General features: G+C 40.3%; 1 pseudogene; it reads left to right on the top strand.

Annotated features, from left to right (window-relative positions):
- The first annotated feature begins 2,504 nt into the window (after window positions 1-2,504).
- LOC120296186 lies at window positions 2,505-8,609 on the top strand (annotated as a pseudogene).
- The last annotated feature ends 13,615 nt before the right edge of the window (window positions 8,610-22,224 follow it).

Raw genomic sequence — 22,224 nt, 5'->3', positions numbered from 1 at the left:
CGTTGAAAAGTTCAATATTATCCTCAAAATATTAAGTTGTCAGCAGAAGGTAAGGCCAGCGCTCATGAAGTCATAACGATCTAGTCCTTTTCGAGATTGATTAGACTAGAATGATCCCACTAATTTCATGATCATGGAAATTAATTCCAATGCGTTGTTCATTATTTAGACATCAAGAAGAGATCCCCACATCCCCATTAATAAAATGATTAATGATACTATGCTTAAAAGGTGATTGATTCCTCGTCAGTTTAGTTCCAAAGTGAAATTTGAAATTGGATTGGTTCCTAAAATTAGAAATCAGGGCGGATTAATTGGTCCTACGACCAGAATCGATTTAGTTTAGTTTTGCTTGATTTAATAAAATCAATCACTTTTATTTTTCCACTACTTGATGCTTTGTGTTATGAAGAAATAAAAAAAAATTAAAGAAATAATTAAAAATATATATATATAGTCGGTCCGGTTCCTTTTTAGAATTAGAAATCGGACTATTCGAACACTGATTTTAGTTTTAGGAATCAGGAAATGGACCTAACTAAGCTAGAGGCATCAAAATAAGTGCAACTTCCCCGCCTTCCCGGCAGGATTAGTTCTACCTAATCCCATATTACCCTAGAATAATTAAATTTGTTGTGATTTGATTAGTGCTTTTTCGCCGATTCAATGGACGATTTGGTATGTGTACTATGGCAGCTAGCTCTTGTAGAACCAGACAACATATAAATGTCGCTTAGAAAAGAAACAAAAGCTAGGATTTGTTTAAGTTTAGGAAGGAAGGAGACGTGAGAAAAGATAAAATCCGCGATTAATCTGTTATTACATGTTCGTGGTTGGTAAGATGTTGAGATTTATATGTTTTGGCAGAGGTTGCACATGATATGCCTCGGAAACATCGCCTTTAGTAATTGCAAATAAAAGACAGAGAGAAGATACACTTAATATTTGATTTCTTCGGGATATAAATAATTGCTGAAGCCTAAGCAATCGACCTGAATATGCAGCGATTGTGTTCTGCTTCTTCCCACGCAATTGCCCATTCTTGAATTGTTTTTATTTTATTTTTATCCTCTTTTCAATGCGATAGGGATCACCGCCGAAGCTGGAATTGAAATAAAATTTGAAGTTCCTGATTTGTATTTAAACTATACTTCAAAATATAAAGGTGAAAACCATGAAAAACCTTCAATTATGTCAATGTCCTGATTTCTTTTTTTGTGTCACGAAAATTCTAAACTTACCCTCTATGATACAAATGCCCTAACTTTGTTTTTCTGTGTCATGAAAAAACATATAACCTCTATTTTAGTTTTCATCCAAATTTGTCACACTTATATAAGTTTGAAAAATTTTTATGAAACAAAAAAAAAAATCAGATTATTTGTATCATAATAGATAAGTTTGTCTTTACCAAAAAAAAAGAAAGAAAGATAAGTTTGGAGATTTTTAATTACAAAAGAAAATCGTGATATTTATGTCTTAGTGGACATAATTTGGATTTTTTTTTGTATCAACAAGCTAATTCTCTCAATTTTTTTTAACATGTCACTTTCAATTAAATACCACATAAACAAAGTAAATGTTGTATGAAACAAGCGTTCTCTCTCTCTCTCTCTCTCTCTCTCTCGCACAACAAGCCAAATGTATACATGTAGGCTCCTTTAGTTTCAAGAGAAGCCAAATGTATACATGTATGAATGATGTGGAAAACATTTTATTAATAATCACCATTTATATCGTTTAAAAAAATGAATGAAAATGAAATATTTTTATTGTCTGTAAAAATATTTAAATATAAATTATTGTCAATATTGCAATGACTTTACATTAACTAATTATTTCAAGTAATACAAGCAATCGCTTTTAGGAAAAAAAAATTCTCAATAATTTATTTTTCGCGAAATAAAATAAAGCATAATTTTCATCCAACCACGCATCGCGTGATCAGACCCAATTAATCATAGTCAGTGATGCCGAGAAGCCCCCACGCAGGCCCGACATGGTCCAACGAGCACCGGCTGATACCCAACCCAGGCGACAATCTCCTAGACTTGCCGGCCCTTTCCGGAAAGACAGAGAGCTAAGGCCCACGGAAGTGACCCATCTTTTTTCGGCGGGCCTCAATTCTGGAGACCCGAATTGGGCCTCGAATTGCGTCGTTGGAAAAAGCCCAAGCCCAACGGACAATCGCAGATGTCCGTGCTGCGGTGTCCGTTAGGGTTGGGGGGACAGGTGGGGTCCAGCTATTCCCCTCCCACCATCCTCCTCGTGGTCCGGTCACGAGTCACCCGCCTGCGTCCACGTGGCCACCGCACGCACAGTTAATCAAGCGGTTAATCACTCCCGATGACAGCTAATGCGCGTGCGATGGCGCCGAAGCAGCGCCGTCAGAGCGATTAATGAAATACATTTATGTAAAAAGAAAAAAAAAGAGAAAAGAAAAATAAGCTCCCGATTTTGTATTATTAGGAGTGGAAGTTGCGGCGTCCCTTTCGTCTCCGCCAAAACTTGCCGTTGCGGTTTGTTCCACTGCAGGAGTGACAACCGACGAGCGGGAGCGCCAGCCAGCCAGCCAGCCAGCCAGCCAGCCGGCCGGTGGATCGCTCGGCCGGCGAAGAGCAGCGGCCGCCGCCGTCGACGCGCTCCTCGTCGTCGTCCTACTGAAGGTGCGCATTTGCTGTTCGCGGGGCTCTCCGTACGGCGCTCGAGACTTGTTGTTTTTGAGTAGATCTCCCCCGTTTCGAAATGGTTTTTTTTTCTTTGGACTCGTGAAGTCGATGCGACGGAGCGGTTTTAGGGATGGAGTTGGTGGCTTCGTTTCGTTGGAGTTTATGCTGAGCAGTGGCGGATGTAGTGTTCGAGGCGGCAGATAGAGCTCGTGAGCTGGTCGGTAGTAGTAGTAGTACAATGTCTGTAGAGGGAGAGAAATATTCTGCGCTCGAGCGTGTGCGGCGATGAAAAAGAAGATAACTTGAGGTTATTGCGTTGATTTGATTGGATTTTGGATTTCGCACTGTTCACGAGTGTATTATTTTTGGATTTAGGTTGTTGAATTTCAACGAGTTGCTCATATGTTTATAACGGATTGAATTTGAGAGTTTTCATAGTGAATTTTTGTTGCTTTTGTTCTTCTGCAGGTTTTTCTATATATATATATATATCCGGGAGGGTTTGGTTCCTTTCTTTCCCGGTTAAATGGGTAGAACACCTGGAAAATGGTTGAAGACCTTACTGCTTGGCAAGAAATCGTCGAAGTCTCGTTTGCCAAAAAAAGGAGATGTTTCGGTATGATGTCTTTTAAATAAACAAGCTCTCTTATCTTGCCTCGGTGATGGAAATGTGATAGATTTAAATAGCCACACAGCCGCTTGTGGCTAAAGTATCTCGTTTCTCGAATGAGTTCTACTGTAAAAGCTTCAGTGGCTTCTGATCCTGTAAGGGTACTTATAGTCATAGAGTACCCCTATCATTGGTATCCAACCGAGGTTTTTGATGTGGTCAGTGTAACGATGGTGTATCATCTAATGGTTAGGTTACGGAGAACTTTTCTCTTTCTGTAACCAGCTACTGTGCATGTGCATAGGGGAAATATCCCAAACTGCTGACTGAGGCAACCTATAGTATTGACAAACTCATTAACAAAGTAGATTCTGAGTTGTGATATTTCTCTCTTCACGTGATTGCAGTTCTTGCCCTGGAAATCTATTATATGTATGTGTCCAAATGGATGGATTTGGTTCACTCACTTTGTACCTTCTAAGTTGTTTTGGGACTGGTGCCTCAAATTGTTTATTAAAATGAAAAAATGCGTAATGGTAGTCGAAATTCTTGTTGTGTTCTGTATCTTCCACTCTTTGTTCATTATCAGTTCTGTATCTTCACTCTTTGTTTAGTATCAGTATTGTGCTTCTTTGATCTGCTATTCTTTGCAACTATGTTGACTCTGTTTGTTTGATGTTTGTTATTCTTCATTATCTAATGGCATTTCTTCTTTTCTGTGGAAAGAATTCTGGACATAAAGGAGAGGCCTTAATTCCGTCTAAGACACCCTCAACTGAAATTGTTGTGGAGCCTCCTTCAAATTCATTGCCAATTTCCATTACAAATATTAGGAGTGAAGAGGACTTCGGGGAAAGGGACAAATGCTGTTGCACCTAATGATGCTAATATTCTTTCATCTGAAAATGATGGTAACACACATACAAATGTATTGGCCCTATTAGAAGATACTGAAAATGATAGGCTTCAGAAAGCAGCTATTAAGGCACAGGCTGTGTTTAGAGGATATCTGGTAATCTTCTGTAACCACACTGTCAGCTCCCTTTACCGTGCAATTTATTTAGAGAATCTTTCTTGTGCTATATGTTTCCTCCTGGCAAGAATTTTCAAGGTGCTTTTGTCCTTGGGGTAAGAGTACTTCACAGTACTTCATATGTATTTTAAAGCTACTATTGTTTGTGTATAATTGCAGGAGCCGATTGGATAAGTTTGTAATAGGTGAGACTAATAGTGTCTCTGACTGAATTGTCCATTGGAAATGTCAAAATGATAAACTTCTATGGAGCTACTGATTTTTGTTTTAAACTTGCGTGTAACTTTTCTGCTTATGTAATCGAGCAACTTGGTTTAAGAATTAAATCAGTAATTTGGAGAATTTTTCTTACCTTTGAATACATCCTACTGTTGATATTTGCAATATGAGATGTTCTCGTGAGTTATTCCTCTGATATAGGACAGCCCATGTCAAGTGCATGCCAGTTACATTATGATGCCAGGAAAATCTAAGTAATGAGTCTTTCTAGAATCTTTGAATTCTTAGGTTTTTGGTCCATTTGACTGACCTGTTTGTTAATAAGTCAGATGGAAGAGGGTATTCATGTCACAAGTTTTGGTGATTTGATCAATTTACGAGCTTTTGAATCACAAGCCTTTTTATCAAATGGTGATTTGATTGATTAATAAGCATTTAAATCACAAGCCATAATTATCAATAACTAAGTTTACATTCCTTGCAAATATTGCCGAATGAATTTCTGATGCATTACTGATATATGTGTTGTGTCGTATAGTTCTGCTCCATTTCATGCTTTCTTGAATTTCATTCTTTTTCATTCGGATATACTGACCTCGTGTTCAAATGTGTACTATGCCCATGCCAGGCTCGGCGTTCATTTAGAACACTCAAAGGTATTGTGAGGGTGCAAGCATTCATCCGTGGCCGCTTGGTCAGAAAACAAGCTATTGCCACATTTTGCTGTGTGCGAGGCATTGTAAAGATTCAGAAATTAGCTCGTGCTAAAAGGTGAGAAAATTTCCCACTCTGTGACTGAAATCCATGCACTTTACTCATAACCTTTAGTTTCAGTCTTTTGTTTTTATATGGACTGGTGACATACTGGACTCCACGTACTCATATCACCTTTGTTTTAACTGATTTCAGCATATTTTTCCCTTTTCTGCAATTGTGCTTTTTTTTTTTTTTTTTTTTTTTTTTTGTTATTTTTTCTCTGTTAAATAGGGTTGGGAATTGTGCAATCCTTCAGCAACTGGCCAGGATAAACTGCTTGAGGATGTGTTCATTCAAAAGGTGAGATCTGTATATGTATTCTATTTGTGTGTGTTGGCACAAGCATGGGGTACTTTTCTTAATTTGGGTCAGAAGAGTTACCCCTTTAGATGAGCAATCTTCCTTTAAATTGCAAGTATTCGGATTTCATATGTAAGATTGCATTGCTTCTGTATTCCTTCAAAAATCATGCTCTGTTATAGAGGGTTCCTTTGCATGAGGAGAAAGTATGATTCCTTGGAGTTGACGTTTGTTTAATAGCTTTGCTTAAAAGATTCTGTATGCTGTATCTGGGTTTCGTGTGATGTATGAACTTCCTGCTTCAATCGATGACAAATAACTTTACTTGTTATAGGGAGAATATGTCTTCTTATAAGAAATTTTAAGCAAAGAAAGTTGATGACCTCCTTAAAGAATAGGAAGATGGTCTCCGTCATCAAATTCTTGGAATTTGGCCTATGTAAGTAGGTTTCTTTACATGATGCCTTGATGTGATATGCATGTCCATCGGCCTAGTTGATGCACTAAACAATTTTCCTTGGATAAGTGGTGATAAATATCCTGTCATGAATGATATTTTAAGCTGGAATAGGCACACGAAATACTCATTGCTTTGTAATCATTATTTATACTCTCAGCTTCTTGCTTCATCTTGCCCTGCAAATCCTCTTCATCTTCAATATGGTCATGGAGATCCAAATTCTGCTTATATGTGGCTTGAACGATGGACAAGGTCTCGTTTTGGGAAGCCTCTTCACTACCAAAGGAAAATTCTCAATCATATCCTCAGTCAAAGCATCAAAATCTGGAAGACGAACAGCGTAGCCACAAGCAAAGTGTTCGCAGACTGCCTCGTACAAATGTTAAGACTGACTCCAATGGCATATCTTCGGAATCCAATAAGCCTGAATGCTACCCAAGAAATTTTTCTGGTCACATTGCAGATTCAGTTCAAAATAAATCAGAGAATGAGATTGAGAAAGTAAAACTTAATTTTAGAAGGACTAATGATCTTTTAAAGGAGGTTTCTGATGGGGTGAAGGCTGATAAGAAGAAACCAGATGACAGTCTTGGGAATGAACCAACTTCAGTAACCTCTCTGGTTATGCAGCAAGATGTCAGTCATTCATCTGAGGTGGAGCAAGAGTCCAAAATTGAAGTACAATCGGAATTTGAACTGAAAGGAAATTTGAAATTAGCAGCCTCTGAAGAGCAAGTTGATGAATTACAAGAACATCTGGTAGTCGTTAGTGCTCATCCTGCAGAAAAAAATGGTCCAATTGAACAGAAATTGGGCTTGAAGGATGCTGGCATGAACGGAAAGCATGAAAAAAACACCCATAGAAGAGCTTCTTTGCCTGCGAAGATTGACCAAAAAGAGAATGGGAAGCATCCCACCACAAGAGTGCCCAGCTATATGGCGCCGACTGAATCTGCAAAAGCCAGACTAAGAGGACAAACCTCCCCTAGGCTTGCCCAAGTTGGGATTGGTATGAATGAAACAAGGCGGCATTCATTGCCGTCATCCACCAATGGGAAAGTAGGTTCATTTTCACCAAGAGCTTCGAGACTTGTCGAAGCATCTGGGAAAGGAACAATTAGAAGTGATAAATCTCTTACATCTTCCAGAGATTTTGGTGGTAAGAACTTAAGTAATGTGACTTTTGTATTACTGTAATGATAGCAGGTGTGAGCACATGTTTTACATTGTAATGCGCTAGTTATCTGTTTATAATTTAAAGAAGAGAATCATTCTTTTAAAATCAAAGGGTTTCCTGAGACAATCATGATCCTTGACTACATAACATGAAGTGTTTGTGTCCAACATCTTGTAGAACAAGATATCAGTGAAGAAGTAAAATTTCTAGATCTACTGCCAGTTCCATGCATATCATTCCACTATACATAGTTCAGATGCAATGGGCCAACTCTGGACCAGTCTCTTGATTGAAGTTACAGTACTTGGTCAAATTTATAATGAGATGGATTCTGTTAAACTTGACATATTCTATCGAAAATATGCATGAAAAGAAAACTATTTTCCTGCAAGAGTTACTTCAAAATTTCTTGTAAAACACATGATCTCACGAAAAGATAAAGGTCTCTTATAAGAAGGTTAGGAATGTTCCACTGAAACGGGCCCATTTTTCTGGACTGTAAATGAAACTCTTGACACCCACAAATCTGATAGATTCTGTTTGTGATGCCTGGCATAAAGAATTATGGAGTTGTAATGCATCAAATTACCTTTCTTTAGGTTTTGCATTTTGCACCTCATGCTGAAATTTATGTTAGACATATATCTTTTAGCTTTATATCAATTGAATCTAGTTGTTGTTTGACTCGTGAGCCATTGTAGTAGATCTTTTGATAGACGACAATGAGATTACACTCCAAGAACCTTACTGCCTTCCAACTGGCCAATTATCAGTCTTGCTTGGATCCGCATTTTATGTTATCTGACATCTATTTTCAAATTTCTCTGATGTTTAATATGCTTGTTTGAGCCTGAAGAGGAAAGATCCGTTGATTGATATTGTTACTGCATGGTTTTTATGTGTGCTACCTTTCTTCTTCTTTATGGTTAAAAGTGCAGATTGAGCAAGGATTTGAATTGTCCTATATCCTGTGATTAACCATTTTTATTTTATACTAATTCCAGAGAAGCCGATTAAAGTAGAGTGGAGGAGGTGATCTTGTATGGCATGATGGTCTCTCTGGACTTTACATAGAGAAAGAAGTGAGATAACAGAAACTGCTCTTACTTTTCTGTTCAGTGCCTTTTCCCGCAGACAAGTTCTCAACTCTGGCAATGTCCCACGCTCCCAGTTAATCATCATTCAAGATGCTAGAACATGTATGGGATATTACCATTTCCTGTTTAGGGGTGTTTTACCCTCTGAGCAATTGGGTGGTTAATGTGTTTAATTATCATATGGGCCTAAACATGTGCTGCTTTTTCTTAGGTAATTGTTCTGTCTATATTTCCTGTAAGCACTCTGATTTAATTTATGAATATTTTACAAGACATGATAAGATTTCATTCTACAAGTATTAGTTATAAATGGGGTCACTTTTGCCTTTTCAATTTTCCCATGGAGTTGACACTAATGTGTTTCTCCTTGTGTTCCCCGCTGAGATCTTGTGATGGTCTTGCCTGTGTAATGAGTTGAAATTCCGGTACATCTTATATTGTTTCTCTTTCTTATGTACCCTATGCCAGACATTAAGCTCGTGCTCTTTATACAAGTTGGAACTCTGGGAGGCCAGATCCATCTAGCATGGTTGGCATAGTATGGCTCCATTGCTGCTAAATTGACAGGTCAAAGTCACAAAAGTATCTGTTTTTAGTGACCTGAGTCACGGCTACGATAGATCAATAGAAACTCGAAAGCCACCATGCCCTGCTTTTATTTCTCTTGACTGCTATATACATGGACTTTTTGAGCATGGAACAAGCTAGTCCTTTGCCCAAAAATGGATGGCCACCTCATCCCAGGCAGAACGCGAAGAGGGAAGTCCCTGGTGTCCAAGTTGGATGGAACTTAGCTGTACTAACGGTATACCCGTTCCCCAGGTAGATGCACCCGTAACTTGCCGACACGCCCCCATAAATTGTTGCTCCCGTGTTGAATGACCATAAGATGTTCCCCGTTGTTGCCTCCATTGCGTATAACGGACCATTGGGAGCAGGTGACCCTGCAAAAACGACGCCATTGACTACCGAGACTGGCCCAGACGCCATCTCGTTGCTCGGAGTTCGCCGTGGACCAGAGTATTTTGCCTGTGTTTGCATCAAGCGCGACCCACGCGCCTGCCGTTGTGGTTTGGGTCGAAGGTGCGAGGGTGAATCTCACTCGATAGCTGTTGGCGATGTTGGTGTAGATTCGTTGTCCATCCGTGGCTGCACCCCATGTGCCTCCTCCCTCTAGGCCACCGGGCCCTGCCAACTGCACATTTTAAAATACGATTTCATCATTGATTATCCTCATTGAAGTGGGGCTGAGCAATATGGAATGTCAACAAGGTGTTGAACTGCATCTTGCTGAGGAGATTGAAAATTAAGCATACTGGAGAGGTCCAGATAGGCTAGAATTTTGAGGAGTCTACGTCGCTAGATTGCATTAGAGTGAGACTATAATGCCGAGCTGCCTCCAGGATTATACACAAGAATTAAGGTGGTGACTAGGCAAAGAAGATCCATCATCTATGTCAGCAGAATAAGGAATGAAAACGCGTACGTACTTTTGAACCATACTATGGCCCCAGTGTCGCGGTCTAGGGCCCAAGCAAAGCCACTCTTTTGCACGGCAGCTACTATGTCTCGCCGGGTGCCATTCGCTGATATACTGAGTAACATGGGAGCCTCGCCAAAGTCCGCATCCAAGTTCGGCCCGGGAGGACAGTCAGGATTATTTGGCACCAAGCAAGCAAAGTAAAACACGTCGTATCCCCCGAGTTGCCGTGCCCATCTGATCCTCCCCGATTCGATGTCGAATGCGATGATTGAATCGAAGTTCACATCCCGCCTATGCACTGGTCGGGTTGACTTGGCTTTGTGGTTTGGTTATTTTGCTTCTCTTGGCATTGTGCGACCTCTCGTGGAACTGTGTAGAGCTGCCCAGTGCCTACGTACACAAGTCTCCTTCCCGGATCGATCGCGGGACTGCTTCCCCATATGGACGCTCCGGAGTAGCCGCCGCGTTTACCGCCGTTGTCTGGGATTGTGTAGGTCTGCCATATGATTGCTCCTGACCTAATACTAAGCTTCGCCAAGCTGCCTCGGAAAGTGCAACACTGCTCCCCAAGTAAGGTCACCTCAAGTGAAGATACTCCGGCATAGAATGCCCTGCGAAGATAAAAAAGGAGATCATAATCATCAGGTTCAAAATGAGGTTCACTGTTTCTTTCATAGTGTGGATTCTTTGTAATTTTTCTTGGTACAGGTTACTATTTTCTCATTAGTATTTGCATCCACCTCATATAAGCCGTTCCGGAGGTCGTTATCACCGCTAGAGGCCGTAGATCAAGCTGAGTCAACCAAATTAGCCTGCCATTTGATCGGTTCACAGCGATGACAACCGCAGGTCCATAAATCGAGACGATCAGGAGGCGTCCGGCTATTGTCGGGGTTGACCTTGAGACCGTTACGTTCACTATAATTCCCGTGCCCCTAAGCCCCGTCAGCTCGCTTAGGTTTTGCTGCCATATCAAACCGCCGGTGAATGCGTTCACAGCATACAAGTAGCCGTTCCATGAGGGAAAATACGACGCCGTTGGCTATTGCGGGGTGGCGGAAATATCCTTTCCGGCGAAGAACTTCCATCTCAACTGTAAACCCGAGACAGTCGACGGGCTGATCAACATCTCTTCTCGAGCGTTCTCGTGTTTCTCAAATCGCCTCCATGGTTTAGCCACTACATCAAATACTTAAACTCATACACAGAAGCAGTGAAAAAGAAAAAGAACCCACACATACACGACGATGGGTCGGAGCTTAATTACCACGGCAACGGCGCTGTCTAAAAAGACAAACGGTGGTGATCGCGAAGATGCAGAAGATGCAGCGAGTTTTCTGAATGTGTATGTTAGCCATCGAGATTGAAAACCTAATTTCCTTTTCCTTTGATGTGGATTCGGCAAATCCCACACACGATTTATATAGACAAGTAAATGTGCGTTCCTCGATCTCACTCTCTCACATGTAAATCGCTCTTGTTTCGTTGAGTTTGAATCATCTCTTTGTCCAAATGCGCAGAGCATTTATGTATCAGCATCAAAACTCAAATTCTCTTGAACTGATAAACGTTTTTCCTAGAGGAAATCCGGTCGGGAAAACCCTAACCATGCAAAGCTCGCTTGCTCGCACACAGGACGTAAATGTCACACCTCTCTCTCTCTCTTTCTCTATGTCACATTATTCGTCGTGCATCTCTCTGCATATATCTCCATGAAAGAAGGCATGAACGAGGCAGCTTATTCAATGGCTAAACCTGGTCAAGTGGGTGATCTTGCCATTCATAACGGTTTGACTGAAAACTGGAGCAATATGGGAAACAGAGATTTTTTATTTTATTTTATTTCACATCCACCGTCCTAAGAAAATTGTTCTCACGCATGGCCAACGCCCAATGTTGTGATGACCTACCACGTCGATATACTTGAACGTCGAGAAGTCGCACTAGCCGGTTTGCTTGCCTGGACTTCCGGCGAGTCAAACTTTAACTCCATTACTTTCCCGCTAAAACTTAAAACATTACATGGATACCCAGCTGGGAACAGCCGTCCTATGTGACATGGCCATCAACCATTGCTGATTCGGCATCCTTGTAACCATTTCCTAGCTAAAATGGTGGAGAGAACTATATTGACAAATCATTAAAAGGTCATCGCTACATTGCCGAAATTGAAAGTATATGATTGAATTATTGGGGTGTACAAAATGGATTGCCCGAATTGGGAATTGCTTGAACCGGCCAGTTGGGTCAGTTCCCAAAAAGTGTCGTCTGGTTCCTTGTCCCTAAAAGTGGAACTAGAGTTTGGCGTTTGGTTCTCGGTTCCAAAGACAACCGAGACCAAATCGACTACATCACTTTTTTTCTTTAAGAAAATTAGTAAAATGTGAACTAAACACTATCTCGATTAATGTGACCGTGTTAGAGATATGATTTGTGTAATTAATTTGATTGCCGATACTTAAATCAATCTATGGTTTAGATTGATTTCAATTAGTGATTAAAAAAAAATTATGTATCTTTGTATTTTCCTTTTATTGTTTTTTTTTTTTTTGCTTGGTAATTTTCCTTTTTTGTTTACACTTGGTAGTATAAATACATGCAAAGAATGCATATCAAATTAGAGCGAATGCAAAGAAATTCTTCAAGCTCCTTTTCTCTTTCACTTCATGTTAGACCGATTCCATTGGACTAGTCCAATCCCTGGTTCCCAATTTTGGAAATAGGTAGGAACCTATCACCTCTACTAAATTGGCCGTTATACAAAAGCTTTATGATATATGTGAAGAGACATCATGCATTACTTTTGGTAACTACATTACAAAAGGTCATGTTGCATAATTATAATAAATGAGGCATGGTGAAAATGTTAAGTGCACATGTGGATGCGAATCATGTTAATAAAAGTCCCACATCGAAGTATTATTGTGGTGTGGAATAACTAATATTAGGGGCGAGCGGTTTCAGGTTATAGGTCCTGTATATGTTCCATCTAGAGCCTGGAACTTACTTGTTGAACAAATTTCTTATTTTTTGAAATCTAGAACATATCATGCATATCTTGGAAGTTGAAACCTACCCTGGTCTACTCAGGTTCCATCTCTATTATTAATTGAACGATTGTCGTAAATTATCACATTTAATAACCAAAACATACTGCTAAAATGACTATAAATTATATTTAGACACGAAAAAAATGAAATATTAATAAACTAAAAGTTTTAGTCATAAAGTGAAAGCTCAGACTAGTGGTTTTAGATTAGATACTCATCATTAAATGCCATGAAATATTGGAAGATTGCTCGAAGATATAGACCAAGAAAAATACAAAAACTTATTCAAGGGATAGGTTTCAATTGGTCCGGTTCTTGAGTTTTAGGTTCTATCCTGTAACTATGCTCACGCCTATTTAATATTGCTTAAATGGACCATAACTTGAATGTTTAAGCTTTTGAATGAAGATGGATCTAGTTATATATATAATGACGGGCTTGAACTTGGGCTATCTTTTAGCAATTTCCTAAGATGAAGGTATGGAATTTCTTTTCCACACTTGCAACAAAGGTTGATTGATGAACTACTCCCAATGCCAGTTTCCGTGCTACCTACATGGTCTGATTCGAAGAAAGAGACTAGGGATAAAGTAGGAGTTGGATATTCAAATTGAGTCACGTTGATGCGAAAAGATATGAATTAAGGGGAAGTAGACCTAATACTAAGCGGTAATTAAGTTTATATGTGAATTGTGCTGAAGTCCCGTTTGGCGGCACTTTATTGTGAATAATTTTTGCACACATCTCTAGCATTTCTCACAATTTTGTTGTAGTGTTGGAGGAGATTACTCCTGTCTTCGTAGCGGTAGTAAGTAATAGCTAGTTCAATATCCAAGCATTAAAGGAATTAAATCCTATCAAGCATACAAAGGACAGAATTGGTCTCAAAACTTTATCTATATATACATCCCTACAACTCGGTCAATAAGGGTGCATTTGGTTCTGTATTACCAAAGTCCTTTGGAGTTTTAAAGTCCCTTGGAAAAACACAAATATCATTTAGCAAATTTTTTGGAGAGCTTTAAGAAAATGCAATTACATTACCAAGCCATTTTTTTTTTCAACTTTGCCTTCACTCAACTTTCATAATTTCAAAAATATCCTCACTTCATGCGACCTCACCAGTGGGGCCGATGAGGCTAGATTTGGTTGCTGGCTACCCTCACTTGAGATTACCTAACCTTAGGTGAGCCACGACGCTTGAGGTCATGCAATTAGGTGAGGTTGGCAAGTTGCTGATCTGGCTAGTAACTTAGTTTCGTTGGCAAATAGTTTGAAAATTAAAAAAAAAAAAAAACTGCTTTCCAATGTATTTTAAAATACACTTCACAAAACGCCACTTGAATTTTGGAAAAACTTTATAACCTAAAGTTACGCAAAGATTTTTCATCAAAATCGAACTAAGCGCATCCTAAATGGGTGGGCCCAACTACTCAATTTTAGATGCACCCCCACTCTGAGTTTGACACGGCTCCGAACCATTTTAGAGATATAATGTCAAATTTTGAATGAACGAATTTGTCATACGTAAGACCATGTAGGTTTTTGCCTTAAACTCTCCAGTGGAAGGCTTTGCTTGTATTGGATTGTGCAGAAAGCGTCGACTTTGGACATTATTACGCACGAGAGAGAGAGAGAGAGAGAGAGAGAGAGAGGCAGTGGCCAGAAGAACCTTCAAGGGTCTCCAAGAGACACCGTGATCTTATAGTTTTCTAGGGGTTTGATCTCTACGTTTTTCCCCAGAAAATCATGTCCGCTTAAAGAGAGGACTGTCACGTGGCCTTTGCAAAGAAAATGTGGACCTCAGAGAGGGTAAAAAAAAAGTTAAGAGCAAAGCATAACGAACCTGGTCAGATTCAAGGGGAAGGTGACGGAGAAGAATATATGTCCTGGGTTGAGATGTGAACAACAATCAGCCCTTTATACTCCTCTCCTTTTGCTTCTCTCTCTCTCTCTCTCTCTCTCTCTCTCTCTCTCTCTCTCTCTCTCTCTCTCTCTCTCTCTCTCTCTCTCTCTCTTCTCAACACGACCTGTCTTCTTCAGCTCTTACTCTTTTTTTTTTTGGTTACCAAAAAGTACAAAAATCAGCATAGAGGCACTTGCCGATTGTGTTGTAGTAAGTCGTAGGCCTATAAATATTGATTTTAACCTTGATCATTCTGACGCACTCTATAAAGCCAGCATTACTACAGATTATAAGAAAGTGTAAAGAAATACCTGTCAATTTCGATCTATGAACTTTATATCAATAAAGTATATTAGGTGCCCTGGGGCTTATGTTGCTCATGTAGCATCATACACACGAGCTCTTAGATTTGGTGAGCTTCACACGTGATCAACTTGATCTAATAGCTCAAATGCATTGGGCTCATTGATCCAGCCATGTATGTATACTTAAGTACTGCTAGTATACATATTGCCCTTATTCTTGTCCACGTTCATGTGGTGAGCATGATATCCTATAGGTAGAACAGATCAGGTATAAACCGAAAAAAAAAGGTTACTAACAGAGCACCCCACTTGAAAAATTCTTTACATTAAGCGTGGATTTGAAGTTCCCTTAGCTACCATCATAGGCAGTTTTAAAGATAGTTTCATAGACTTAACTATGCTGTACAGTATTGTGTACTAATCCATACAGCTACTTGCCACATCTTCAGTCTTCAGCAACATGAATATAAATCAGAACCTCTAAAGAAGGAAGCTCTTGATGCAAATTGATGCAAACAGGCAGCATCACATGCTGGCGCTCCATTACAAGTTCTAACAAAGTTCACGATGCTTTTGTTGTCACAAGAAAAGCTGGAAAAGAGGGGATGAGGTCAAAAGCAAATAAGCCGACATTGCAGCTCTCGTGCCCACAAATAAACATTCTCTGAGGAGTCATCTGGCCGAGAGCTGAGGCTATGTTCAAGCTTGATGGGCGGTTGACTGAGCTTTCAAGCACTTGCCGGTGATTATTCCAAAAGCTTCTAAAGTAGCAACTCCAGCTCATATATAAATATGGTAGGAGAGTTGGTTGCTTAGCTCACCAGACCAAGCACCCAAAAGGAAATCGAAGTTTTGGAGCTCGCACAAATGCTTCCGAGGCCAAACAAGGCCATGCACTCATCAAGTGTCCCCTAGAGTTCTCCTGAGCACTTCAATGGGGATTTGAAAAGGAAAGAAGAAAATAGAAGCGGAGTTCCTAGTGAAGTGTTTGGGGGAACTCCTGGTGCCACATGATATATACCTTCAGAATAAGGTCAGCCTTCAAGTGCTTGAGTATGTATTAGCGTCGTGATAAGAAGGTTTGCTTTGTTTTGCCGTGCATGCCCATTGGAACACTCACCAAGTAATATATAAGTGACATACTCTCTCCCTCTCCCTCTCTCCCTTGCTTAGGTCTTTGTGAATTTCAGGTGAATTGATTTTGCAGACGGTCATGGCATTTCACTTCTGACGAATCATTTTATTTCTTGATACTTAATAATACATTTTGTCTTGAGAATGGAGCAAAAGATATACTGTACGACCAACTTCTTTCCATATGGATTGTGACTCAAGAAACTAACTATTAGGTTTCTTACTCGACGCACAAAGCATAAAGATCAGTCCCTCCAGTCCAAGTTGGATGGAGAGGTGCTGCTAGGCCCAACTTATACCCATTCCCATGATAAATGCACCCATAACTTATCGATATCCCTCCGTACACCGTGGCTCCTGAATTGTAGGACCACAGTATCTTGCCCGTCTCGGCATCCATCGCATACACGGGCCCCTCGGGAGCCACGGAACCTGCAAAAATGACCCCATTCGCCACAGAAACCGGCGCAGGTGCAATTTCATTGCTCGGGTTAGCCGTAGACCATAGTATTTCTCCAGAACACGCATCCAGGGCGACCCACGCGCCTGCCGTCGTCGTTTGGGTCGAGGGAGCAAGGGTAAAGTTGTTTCGATTGCCATTGGCAATGTTAGTGTAGACCCTTTTGCCGTCGGTGGCCGCGCCCCATGTGCCTCCCCCTTCAATACTACCAGGTCCTGCCAGCTGTCGTGTCGAGAAGAATATTTGGAATATAAAATAATGAACTTCTTCGTTAAATTTGTTTCACTCGGTTCATTGGTAGCGCTAAAAAATTTCTTCTCCTAGATAGAGAAGAATGAAAAACACAATACCTACTCTAAACCACACTATATCCCCAAAGTCACGATCCAAAGCCCATGCGAACCCGCTCTTTTGTACTGCGACTGCAACGTCGCGCTCCGTTCCATTCGTGGAGATCGTAATCAGCATTGGAGCCTCTCCGAAATCAGCATCCACGTTAGGCCCAGTTGGACAATCAGTACTGTTGGGCACCAAACAAGCAACGTACCACACGTCGTACCCTCCTAACTGCCGTGCCCACCTGATCCTTCCTGTCTCCGTCTCGAACGCTATGATCGGGTGAAGTTCACATCAGGCCCGATGCATTGGTCGGGCGCGGTTGGGGTCGTCGATTGTTTTGCCTCGCTTGGCATTCTTGCACCTTGGCTAGGGCGGTGTAGAGGTTGCCCGTGGCTGCATAAGCGAGCCTCCTCTTGGGGTCTATCGCGGGGCTACTGCCCCATATGGAGGCTCCAGCGTAGCCTCCAAGTTCCCCGCTGTTATCGGGGAGCGTGCAGGTTTGCCATAGGATCTCTCCGGATAGAATGTTTAGCTTAACCAAACTGCCTCTGTGTTAGCTGGGTTCACTCCTATGTGGAGGAGACCCGATGAGTTCAAGCCAAAAAAGAAGCGGCATATAATAAGTTATATGAGGAAATATGGTTTCTACCATTATCATATAAAGAGGTAGCGCGGAAAAGAAAACGAACAATGAGAAAAAAGAAAGCAGAAAATGCGGGGTTTGGGGTAATATCGATTTACATCAAGCTGGCGTTGGAGGTCGATTTGTGGTCCGATTGAGCTGAAATTTTGTCAGCATGTTCGTGGCGCAATTTTCTTGAATCTGGACGGTTTGATTTTCGTTTGAAGTTCCCTACATCAAGTTTTTCGTGGATTGATCAAAACCTGTGTTTTTGGTCAGATTTATCCTTAATCTCTTATGAATTTCATGTGTATTGCCAAGAATTATGTTCTTGAGGTGTTTGCTGCTATGTACCTCTAGTATTTGCTAGAGAAGAACAATTTTATTGATAGTGAAGATTTTTCAGGTGGACTCGGTCCGTGGTTTTTTATCTCCTCACATCGAGGAGGTTTTCCACGTAAAAAAATCGTCTTGTGTTCTCATGCTTGGTATTTATTTTACTCTACAATATCGATTCCTGTTAGGTTTACACAAGAGGGGAGATTATTTTATTTCGCTGCGTTGATTCGATATTGTTCGAATTATTACCGTTCTCCCATCGAGTGGTATCGAGCAACGAGGTTATTGCTTGGTTTTTCTGCCTTGTGTTAAACAATGGAAACGAATACAAGTAGAATGGTTACACTGAATGGTTCGAATGATCATATCTGGAAAGGGAAGATGGAAGTTCTTTTATATGTGAAAGATTTTTATTTGCTGTATTTGCGAGGAGAAACCGAGAGAATAAAGCGACGTTGAATGGTCTATATTTCATCGTCGAGTGTGTGGTTATATCGGGCGGTGGGTAGATGATAATGTTTTGAACCATATTATTGAGGAAACACATGCACGCAGTTTATGGGATAAGCTCGAACAGTTATATGCTCGAAAGACTGGGAATAATAAGTTATTTTTGATAAAACAGATGATGGCTTTGAGATATCATGATAGTACTCGTTTGACTGATCATTTAAATTCTTTTCAAGGAATTATAAATCAGTTGGCTGCGATGGGAATCAAGTTTGATGATGAGATACAAGCACTATGGTTGCTTGGTACTTTGCCGGACTCATGGGAGCGTTCGAACATCTTTGTCTAACTCTGCCCCGGATGGTACAATTACCATGGATTTAGCCAATAGTAGTATTTTGAATGAAGAGATGAGAAGGAAGACACGAGGATCGTCCTCTTCACATTCGATGCCTTGGTTGTTGAGAAAAGGGGAGAAGTGAGTCTCGAGGCCCGAGAAATAGAGATAAAAGTCGAGACAAAAGCAGAGGTAAGTATAATAAATTTGCTAATGTTGAGTGCCATTATTGTCATCAGAAGAGACATATTCAGAGATTTTGTCGCCAGTTAAGAAGAGAGAAACAAAAGGAGAAAGGTAAAGATAAGAAAAGTGATGATGACAGTGATGACAATCGTGTCGCTGCACTTAAAGAAGACTTTCTCACTATTTTTGATGGTGATGTAGTGAATTTTGTTTCTCATGAGGCCAGTTGGGTAATTGATAGTGGTGCATCCGTTCATGCTACATCTCGTAGGGATTTCTTTACATCATACGGAGTCGGGTGACTTCGGATCGTGAAGATGGGAAACAATAGACTAGCTCAAGCTGTAGGCATCGGTGATGTGTGCCTAGAAACCAGCAATGGCACAAGGTTAGTATTGAATAATGTTAAACGTATACCTGATCTCCGCTTGAATTTGATTTCTACAGGCAAGTTGGATGATGAGGGGTATTGCAGCACCTTCAGTAATGGTCAATGGAAGCTCACCAAAGGTTCTCTTGTTGTGGCTAGAGGTGAAAAATATTCTTCGTTATACATTATGCGAGGCAAAATTGTCTACGAGACAAAATTAATGCAGTAGATAGCGAAGATGCAGCTGAGTTATGGCATAAGAGGCTCGGTCACATCGGTGAGAAGGGTTTGTCAATATTGGCCAAGAAGAAGCTCCTTTCGGGATTGAAAAGTTCAGCGCTAAAGAAGTGTGCTCACTTTGTTTAGCGAGGGGAAAACAGAATAGAGTTGCATTTAAAAGCTCCCTCCTTCAAGAAAGTCGGGTATCTTGGATTTAGTGCATTATGATGTTTGTGGTCTTATGAAAACAAAATCACTTGGTGGCTCTCTTTATTTTGTTACCTTCATAGATGATTTTTCAAGGAAAATTTGGATTTATACATTGAAAACTAAAAATCAAGTGTTAGATGCTTTTAAGCAATTTCGGGCTTCGGTTGAGAGACAGGTGGAAAGAAATTGAAATGCATCGGAATTGATAACGGGGAAAGTATATTGGACCTTTTGATGAATACTACAGACAACAAGGTATTCGACATCAAAAGACACCTCCCAAGACGCCTCAGTTAAATGGCTTAGCTGAGAGAATGAACAAAACATTGGTTGAAAGGGTAAGATGCTTACTTTCACAGTCAAAGCTATCTGGATCCTTTTGGGGTGAAGCTTTAAGTACAGTTGTGCATGTATTAAATCTTACTCCATGCGTTCCTTTAGAGTTTGATGTTCCTAATAGAGTTTGGACAGGCAAAGAAGTTTCTTATGATTATTTGCGTGTATTTGGGTGCAAAGCATTTGTGCATATTCCCAAAGATGAGAGGTCTAAACTTGATGTGAAAACACGACAGTGCATATTTATTGGTTATGGACAGGATATGCTTGGCTACAAATTTTATGATCCACTTGAAAAGAAAATTGTAAGAAGCAGAGACGTTGTGTTTATGGAAGATCAAACAATAGAGGATATTGAGAAATTAGAGATGATTTCAGCACCACAGGTTAGTGATAATCTGGTTGATTTAGATCTAGTTCCTCTTACAAATATTCCTACACAGGTTGATGAAGAGTAGCAAGAAGTCAATGTTCCAAATAACGCACATGTTCCTGAACATGTTGAAATAGATAATATTATTCCTGAACCAGAGGCTCAATTAGATGTTCCACTGGATGTTCCAGTCCGAAGATCCATTAGAGACCGACGACCTTCCACCAGGTATTTAGAAGATGAGTATGTATTATTGACTGATGCAGGTGAACCAGAGTGTTATGTAGAAGTAATAGAAGATGAGTGCAAAAGCAATTGGTTCGATGCTATGCGAGATGAGATGCAGTCACTTTATGATAATCATACTTTTGAATTGGTGAAGTTACCTAAAGGTAAAAGAGCTTTGAAGAACAAGTGGGTATATAGGTTGAAGCAAGATGAACATACTTTACAACCACGGTACAAAGCTAGATTGGTTGTTAAGGGATTCGGTCGAGAGAAAGGTATTGATTTTGATGATATATTTTCTCCGGTAGTGAAAATGTCTTCTATTCATGTGGTACTAGGCTTGGCAGCTAGCCTAGATTTAGAAATTGAGCAAATGGATGTTAAAACGGCCTTCCTACATGGTGACTTGGAGGAAGAGATATACATGGAACAACTTTGAGGGTTTCAAAGTGAAAGGGAAAGAGGATTATGTGGGCAAATTGAAGAAAAGTCTCTATGGCCTAAAACAAGCACCGAGACAGGTGGTATAAGAAATTTGCGTCAATTATGATAGAACAGGGGCTATAAGAAGACTTCCTCGGATAAGCTGTGTGTTTGCCCAAAAATTTTCTGATGATGACTTTATTATTCTCTTGCTTTATGTTGATGATATCTTTGATTGTTGGCGGGAATGCTTCAAGAATTGAGTTATTAAAAAGCAGTTGAGCAAGTCTTTTGCCATGAAAGACTTGGGCTCGACGAAGCAGATTCTTGGCATTAGAATTACCCGAGACAGAGTTGCTAAGAAGTTATTTTTGTCGCAAGAGAAATATATCGAGAAGATCCTTCAGAAATTTTACATGGACAAGGCTAAAGTGGTTAGTACTCCTCTTGCTGCCCACTTTAAGTTAAATATGATGCAAAGTCCTACGGCCCGATAAAAGAAGAAAGATATGGAAAGTGTTCCATATGCTTCAGCTGTAGGAAGCTTAATGCATGTGATGGTATGTACACGCCCAAGACTTGGCGCATGCAGTTGGCGTTGTTAGTCGCTATTTGTCAAATCCGGGCGAGCACCTTTGGAATGCGGTGAAGTGGATTATGAGGTATCTTCGGGGAACTTCAAATTTGAAACTCAGTTTCGGGACCGGGAAACTTGAGTTAGTTGGATACACAGATTCCGACTTGGCAGGAAATATTGATACTCGTAAATCTACTTCTGGTTATTTGATTTCTTTTGCGGGTGGAGCTGTGTCATGGAAGTCAAGATTGCAGAAGTGTGTTGCACTTTCTACAACCGAAGCTAAATTTATTGCAGCGACTGAAGCTAGTAAAGAGATGCTATGGATGAAGAAGTTCTTAGAAGAACTTGGGTTCAAGCAAAAGAGGTATGTGTTATTTTGTGATAATCAAATCGCAATTCATCTTGGTAAGAATTCATCTTTTCATTCTAGATCGAAACATATTGATGTTAGATATCATTGGATAAGGGATGTTCTAGATGAAAAGTTGTTGGAACTTGAGAAAATTCATACGGATCATAATGGCTCCGATATGATGACGAAGACTCTACCAAT

The sequence above is a fragment of the Eucalyptus grandis genome, chromosome 7, assembly GCF_016545825.1.
Source record: "Eucalyptus grandis isolate ANBG69807.140 chromosome 7, ASM1654582v1, whole genome shotgun sequence".
Classification (NCBI taxonomy): Eukaryota; Viridiplantae; Streptophyta; class Magnoliopsida; order Myrtales; family Myrtaceae; genus Eucalyptus; species Eucalyptus grandis.
Note: the sequence above shows the minus strand (reverse complement) of the source record. Positions and strands in the feature narration are given on the sequence as shown.